We start from the raw sequence: 8,720 nt of genomic DNA on the forward strand, positions 1-8,720 counted from the left end.
CAGCACTCCCAGCTATCTTCGAGACACCACTGACTTCCTAAGGAAACTACAATCCATTGGTGATCTTCCTGAAAATACCATCCTGGCCACTATGGATGTAGAAGCCCTCTACACCAACATTCCACACAAAGATGGACTACAAGCCGTCAGGAACACTATCCCCGATAATGTCACAACAAACCTGGTGGCTGAACTTTGTGACTTTGTCCTCACCCATAACTATTTCACATTTGGGGACAATGTATACCTTCAAATCAGTGGCACTGCTATGGGTACCAGCATGGCCTCACGGTATGCCAACATTTTTATGGCTGACTTAGAATAACGCTTCCTCAGCTCTCGTCCCCTAATGCCCCTACTCTACTTGCGCTATATTGATTACATCTTCATCATCTGGACCCAGGGAAAAGAAGCCCTTGAGGAATTCCACCATGATTTCAACAATTTCCATCCCACCATCAACCTCAGTCTGGTCCAGTCCACACAAGAGATCCACTTCCTGGACACTACGGTGCTAATAAGCGATGGTCACATAAACACAACCCTATACCGGAAACCTACTGACCGCTATTCCTACCTACATGCCTCCAGCTTTCACCCAGACCACACCACATGATCCATTGTCTACAGCCAAGCTCTACGATACAACCGCATTTGCTCCAACCCCTCAGACAGAGACAAACACCTACAAGATCTCTATCAAGCATTCTTACAACTACAATACCCACCTGCTGAAGTGAAGAAACAGATTGACAGAGCCAGAAGAGTACCCAAAAGTCACCTACTGCAGGACAGGCCCAACAAAGAAAATAACAGAACGCCACTAGCCGTCACCTTCAGCCCCCAACTAAAACCTCTCCAACGCATTATCAAGGATGTACAACCTATCCTGAAGGATGACCCATCACTCTCACAAATCTTGGGAGACAGGCCAGTCCTTGCCTACAGACAGCCCCCCCAAACTGAAGCGAATACTCACCAGCAACCACATACCACACGACAGAACCACTAACCCAGGAACCTGTCCTTGCAACAAAGCCCGTTGCCAACTGTGCCCACATATCTATTCAGGGGACACCATCACAGGGCCTAATAACATCAGCCACACTATCAGAGGCTCGTTCACCTGTACATCTACCAATGTGATATATGCCATCATGTGCAAGCAATGCCCCTCTGCCATGTACATTGGTCAAACTGGACAGTCTCTACGTAAAAGAATAAATGGACACAAATCAGATGTCAAGAATTATAACATTCAAAAACCAGTCGGAGAACACTTCAATCATTCTGGTCACGTGATTACAGACATGAAAGTTGCGATATTACAACAGAAAAACTTCAAAACCAGACTCCAGCGAGAGACTGCTGAATTGGAATTCATTTGCAAATGGATACAATTAACTTAGGCTTGAATAGAGACTGGGAGTGGCTAAGTCATTATGCAAGGTAACCTATTTCCCCTTGTTTTTTCCTACCCCTCCCCCCTCACTGTTCCTCAGACGTTCTTGTTAAACCTGGATTTGTGCTGGAAATGGCCTACCTTGATTATCATACACACTGTAAGGAGAGTGATCACATTAGAAAAGCTATTACCAGCAGGAGAGTGGGGAGGGGGGAGAGAAAACCTTTTGAAGTGATAAACACCCATTTTTTCATGGTCTGTGTCTATAAAACATCCTCACTGCATTTTCCACTGCATGCATCCAATGAAGTGAGCTGTAGCTCACGAAAGCTTATGCTCAAATAAATTGGTTAGTCTCTAAGGTGCCACAAACACTCCTTTTCTTTTTGCTAGGGCAGTGCAGCTCTGAGCCATAGCTATTAATAGCCGCCATAGTCAGTCCTTACGATATCGAGGGAAAGTTTGTAACAGCCAAAGCAGGGAAATAGTGGGGAAGTGGCTGAGTACCCAGTGATGGGGGGAGATTCCAGAGAGTTTGGATTTGATGTGGGAATGCAGAAGGACATAGTCCTGTGGGATTCTGGGGGACAGGAGATCAGACTGGATGACCCAGGTGTCCCCTATTTGTTATGATTCTGTTTCACCCTTACACTCTGCTGAGACACAGACAACTTTTCTGTGAAACCCAAAACACACATTGTGAAGGCTGGATGTCTGACGTTCAGGTTTCCTGTGTGACTTACACCATTGTGAAACGAAATAAGTGCTACAACACGCGGATTGCACATGGGTTTCACAATCTGAATTGCTAAAGTAATGGGACCAATTCTCATTTACACTGCCAAAGTGGTATAAACAAGCCTTAGGGTGACTGAGAATCAAGCCTTAATGTAAGGTTTCAGAGTAACAGCCGTGTTAGTCTGTATTCGCAAAAAGAAAAGGAGTACTTGTGGCACCTTAGCGACTAACCAATTTATTTGAGCATAAGCTTTCATGAGCTACATGATGAAGTGAGCTGTAGCTCATGAAAGCTTATGCTCAAATGAATTGGTTAGTCTCTAAGGTGCCACAAGTCCTCCTTTTCTTTTTGCAAAGCCTTAATATGTGGTTTGTTTTGTTTTTCTTCCCCAATAAACTGAAAAACATTAGAAACATTAACATTTGTATCAGTGCACAATAGAAACAAACAGCATTTATAGTGGAAGCAAGTTAGATCCTAAAATACTGAGTTTTAATCATCTCAGTTGTTAGTAACACAGAGAAGGAAAATTTTTTTTAAAACATCCAAATGTTAGCCTCCATTTCCATAGAGCCCTATCCTGCAAATGCTTTGCACAAAATCTTCTTTACTCACATGAGTAGCACAGGTGAGTTACTGATGTGCTTAAGTGTTTGCAGGTACAGGTAATTCAGTTGGACAGATCAAAGAAGAAAACACTGTCTGGAATTATTAGAGTTATTGACCAAAATTCAGAATGTCCCAACCTTTAATTCTTCATTTAAATTAGTACAATAACGTTTTCTTTTCCAAAGGGAAAATATCTGAAATTCTTTTCCCCCTGACTGTGCCTTTAAAAAACTTGTTTCTTTTGGGAACTGTCTTGATGAAAACATTCAATTGTAGATGCCTAAACTCGTATGTCTAAGGATGGGATTTTCAAAAGTGCAAGTCACAGTTCAGGTCAACAGCACCTGTATCTTCCTTCCATAATCCTATTCAAGATCCCGGTTCCCTGGCTGTCAATTCTCTTGGACAAAGACCCCTGTCTCTCTCCCTGCTGACTGGGGCTTTTTCCAGGGTGCACAATTCCCTACCTACACTGTGTTATTCCCAGCAGGCCAGACAGCCTACACAGCCAGCATCTATGCTTTGCTTTTCCTTCAGAGGCTATAAACAGCATAATTTCCCACAGTTATAAGTTACCACCCAGCCCTTTCTAAGCAAGCACATTTATCCTTAAGATGAAAGAATTACAGAGAAAACATATTAAAAACTCTGTGTCTTAACGAGTGGGGAAGCAGCAGCCTCTTTGCTGTTAGCACTACAATAGCCATGAGCTAGATCCTCAGTTGTATAAAATGGAATAGCTTCAACTTCTGTTTAAGCCAGCTTTCTCCCCCTTTTGCCACTGCCAGTGAGGCACAAAGAAGCTGGTGAGGTGAAGGAAGGTTCTCGTCCTCAGGGTCTAGCTGTCCATTTGGCAAATTCTTCTTAAGCTTTATTGTCATGCTGTATCTCAAAAAAGGCAAGGTCTCAAAATGTGTTGTGAAGGTCTTGCAGATCACCAACTTCTATTGCTATTTTTGAACGCTGGTAGTAAATGCTGGGAAGATGTTCCTGTGTGAATCTGGAAAATCAAAATGTTCCCTTGTCATGTTATAGACATGTACGCTCTGATGTGTGGATCTACAGTTCCTTCTCCTGCAAAGTCTGGATTTATAACAACTTCAATTAATGACAGTTAGGTAATTTTAAAATATAATTGGGGAGTGAATTTGGTGGTTGTGACAGTGAAGACTTAATTGCACCCTCTAAATGTGAGAGGGTTTACATGCTTCCTCAGAACTGTTATTGCATCTTATTGAAGCCTTCCTCACCCTATTCTAACACTTGTGGGGCATGAGTAAAATACATCAACAAACCTATGTAGAATGGCAGGCCTAAACTAGCAGGGATACTGAGAACAGGACCGAGACAAGCAAAGTTGCTGGTGGTGGGGAACTTGCATGGACCGCCTCAGCAACTTAATCTGTCTCTATCCAGCACTACCAACCACAACAGTCATCTGTTTTTGTCTAAGCCGATCCATTTTAGGAGACAACTGGAATAACTATACAGTATCATGAGACTGTTTTCATATATTCAGGGCCAGATCCTTAGATAAAGTTGGTGTAACTCTTTTGATTTCAATGAGCTATGCTGCTTTACACCAGGTGAGGATATGGCCCTCCTTCATCTCTAGGTCACTGGTTCCTCTACATCTCCGGGTTGTTAATTCCTATCTGGAGGCCCCTCAGGGGCCTATCTGAAATAAGTGGGTAGATCCCAGTCTTGCTCTGAGAAGGATGATGTTTACATCACAAAAATCACTACCAGATAAGAATTACTTGGCTCCACTCAATATCTCAGCAGAGGGGTCAAAACTGGAATGGACCATAGCATGGGCCCCTGTCTCCCTTAGAGGTGATCCCTCGGGGTCAAGGATGAGGTTAGCATTAGCAGAGGGATGGGACAGTGTGCATATGGGTGTTGGGCCCAAGAAGACAGCTTGTGTTACTGCCCTCTGGGTTGCAGATATTCTGGAAACAGAGGACATCAGCCTCCAGGGCTATTAGTCCTGCACTTTCCACCAGCACTTTAAAAAATTACACAAACTTAGTTGCTTGTTCTCAGTGGTCAGGAATCATTAGACACTCTCAGTCACAGACGGAAAACCACAACAGAAAACATGAGAAATATAGCAGATGCTCAGCGCTGACGTCATTCACGCTTGGTTGTGAAACCTGCCCCGTCAACTATATCCAAAGCCGCAGCGATGGTATCTGGGAAGTACATGAACTGCAACAGCAGGGCTGCTCTACCCCTCTAGCTTTTGTGGGTCTTTCCTGCATTACTCAAGCCATAGCCGATGGTGTGGTTGCTACTATATCACAGCAGCAAACACTTTAGCAGTGTCAATAAGGAGAACTACTTGAAACTGTGTGAAATCTTGATGCAAGATGTCAAAAGCTTTGAGTGGAACATTTTGTACAAATGTGCTGACTTTTCACCCACTCTCTTGAGGATTTGAATACACACACAGCAAGACATGCCTGAAACTTAAGGAGTGAACTGGGTGTAATGTCTTATACACTACTCTCTCCAGAATCCTCACTAGGACTCTGGAACAACCAGAGAAGAGGCTGTCCCTCCCAGGATGGAACTGAGCTCAGCGCAGACTGGGACAGGTCTGTGGGAGTGAGATTGTGATTGCACCGTACACTGCAGTCATGACTTGTAGAACTCACAGTTTATGGACCTTGCTATTGAGTTTCAGTGCCTCGATTCAAGGAGCTTTCAATGATGTGTAACACATTTATTATCTTTCTTCTCTGCCTGTGTAACGTTTTCTGTCTGTGGTGATGAGGGACAGGAGAGGGAAGCAAATATAACTCTTTTTGTGCATATGCTTTATAAGTCCTGAGCTTGGAAAATATCTTAGTGTTCCCTTTTATTTCACAGTGTGGTCAGAGCAACAAAATAAGCTCACGGGTTCTCTGGAGTCACTTAAAAGCATAGTTAAGCACTTGAACAGGTTACCTAGGGAGGCTTTAGAATCCCTGTCATTGGAGGTTATTAAGAACAGGTTCAATAAACACCTGTGAAAAATGATCTAGGTATACTATATCCTGCCTCAGCACAGGGGGCTGGACTAGATGACCTCCATTTATATGATTGTATGAGGAACCCTTGTTTTGGCAAGAAAAGCCAACCAAGTTCACCTGTAAATATTACCATCAATTAACACCAAGCATTTTGCCCTCTTATTAACATAAAGTGTTACTGTCATTTTCAGCAGCTTTTCAGCTGTTATTTGTATATATTGTATAAACACAGTTCAGTCTGAAAGTTTTTGTGGTTTCGATCATTCTTTGTATAAAATTTAAGATTAGTCATTGGCCTGAATGGCTGGGATTGGGCGAATTTATGGGTGTGCAACTAGTTGAAAGACAGCACTCAGCGAGTTAGCTGTCAAACTGGGAAGGCATATCTCGTGGGATCCTGCAGGGGTCGGTCCTGGGTCTGGTACTGTTCAACATTTTCATTAATGACTTGGATAATGGAATGGAGAGTATGCTTATAAAATTTGCTGATGACACAAAGCTGGGAGGGGTTGCTTAGCACTTTGGAAGACAGGATTAGAATTCAAAATGACCTTGACAAATTGGAGAATTGGTCTGAAATCAACAAGATGAAATTCAATGATGACAAGTGCAAAGTAAAAAATGTAGGAAGAAAAAATCAAATGAACAACTATAAAATGAAAATAACTTTCAAGACAGTAGTGCAGATTAAAAGGATGTGCCAGTTATAGTGGATCACAAATTGAATGAATCAATAATGTGGTGCTGTTGCAAAAAAGACTAATATCATTATGGGTAGGACCCTATCAGATTTGTGGCCATGAAAAATGCATCACGGACCATGAAATCTCGTCTCCACCCATGAAATCCGGCCTTTTGTGTGCTTTTAAGATATACCATACACATTTCATGGGGGAGACCAGTGTTTCTTAAACTGGGGGTCCTGACCCAAAAGGGAGTTTCAGGGGGGTTGCAAGGTTATTTTAGGGGGGATTGCAGTATTGCCAGCCTTACTTCTGCGCTGCCTTCAGAGCTGGGCAGCCGGAGAGTAGTGGCTATTGGCCAGGAGCCCAGCTCTGAAGGCAGCACCCTGCCAGCAACAGCGCAGAAGTAAGGCTGGCAATTCCATACCATGCCACATTTATTTCTGCACTGCTGCCTTCAGAGCTGGGCAGCCGGAGAGTGCCGTCTGCTGACTGAGGATCCAGCTCCGCAAGCAACAGCGCAGAAGTAAGGGTGACAATACCATACCATGCCATCCTTACTTCTACACTGCTGCCTTCAGAGCTGCGTGGCCAGAGAGTGATGGCTTCTGACGGAGGGCCCAGCTCTGCAGGAAGCAGCGCAGATGTAAGGGTGGCAAAACCACACCATGCCATCCTTACTTCTGCACTGCTGCTGGCAGCTGCTCTGCCTTCAGAGCTGGGTTCCCAGCCAGCAGCCACCGCTCTCCAGCTGCCCAGCTCTGACGGCAGTGCCACCAATAGCAGCAGCGCAGAAGTAAGATTAGCAGTACCACAACCCCCCCCCCCCACAGTAACCTTACAACACCCCCCCACACAATTCCTTTTTGGGTCAGGACCCCTACAATTACAACATAGTGAAATTTCAGATTTAAATAGCTGAAATCATGAAATTTATGATTTTTAAAATCCTATGACTACGAAATTGATTAAAGTAGATGGTGAATTTGGTAGGGCCCTAATTATGGAGTCCATTAACAGGAGTCATATGTAAGACAGTGGAAGTAATTGTCCTACTCTGTTGAAGACTGGTGAGGTCTCAGCTAGAGTACTGTGTCCAGTTCTGGGGCACCACACTTTAAGAAAGATGTGGATAAGCTGGAGAGAATCCAGAGGAGAGCAACACAAATGATAAAAGGTTTAGACTAACTGACCTATGAAGAAAGGCTAAAAAAACTGAGAAAAGAAGACTGGGAGGGGAGCTAACAACAATCTTCAACGATGTTAAGGGCTGTTATGAGGAGGACGGTGATCAGTTCTTTATGTCTGCTGAAGGTAGGACAAGAACTAATGGGCTTAATCTGCAGCAAGGCAGATTTAGGTTATATATTAGGAACAGCTTTTGACCTGTAGGAGTAGTTAAGTTCTGGAATAGGCTGGCAAGGGACGTTGTGGAGTCCCCCTCACTGGAGGTTTTTAAGAACAGGTTGGACAAACACCTATCAGGGATGGTCTATGTTTACTTGGTCTGGTCTCAGAGCAGGGGACTGAATTTGATGACCTCTCAAGGTCCCCTTCAGACCTATATTTCTATGTCACACCCCCAAGGGAGAAGGATATGAGTCTGTCACAGGGACGACATTGGCTGCTGGTTATGTACAGTGGCAGGCAGTGATCCACCCCTAATCCCAACCCACCAACCATAGTGATAAAGAAATGTTATGCTGCCCTAGCAATGAGGGATGAGGAATCACCCCCAAAGGTGGAGGAGAAGCCATGTTCCCCCAAGACTGGGAGGATCACGGCCACCACTCCAAAGAGGAAATGTAGGGTAGTTGTGGTTGGTGACTACCTTCTGAGGGGACTCAGACACCCATCTTTTGGCCTGACCTGGCATCAGTGAGGTATGGTGCTTGACAGGGGCCTATATCTGAGATGTTACAGAGGGATTGTTAAGGATCATCTGGCCCTCTGACTACTACCCCGTGGGCACTAATGATACTGCGAGGTGTGGTCAGATGTTGACTGTGTGCGTGTTCATTCAGCGTGCTGTCCCAGCTCTGCGCAGATAGCAGAGATAGCAGACCTCAATTAAACTGCCCAATAAATCCACAGACTCCGTTTTTAGTGAAGGCACCCAGCCAGGTTTATTGTTAACAAGGCACAGTCCCCATATCCTGCAGACTCTACAGGACCACTAACACATGTATGCCCATTACAATGGATCAATTCAGTGAACGGTGGGACTTTCCATTCCCCCCTAGGCCAGAGCTCAATACCCCCTCAGA

Source organism: Lepidochelys kempii, chromosome 1 (assembly GCF_965140265.1).
Source record: "Lepidochelys kempii isolate rLepKem1 chromosome 1, rLepKem1.hap2, whole genome shotgun sequence".
Classification (NCBI taxonomy): Eukaryota; Metazoa; Chordata; order Testudines; family Cheloniidae; genus Lepidochelys; species Lepidochelys kempii.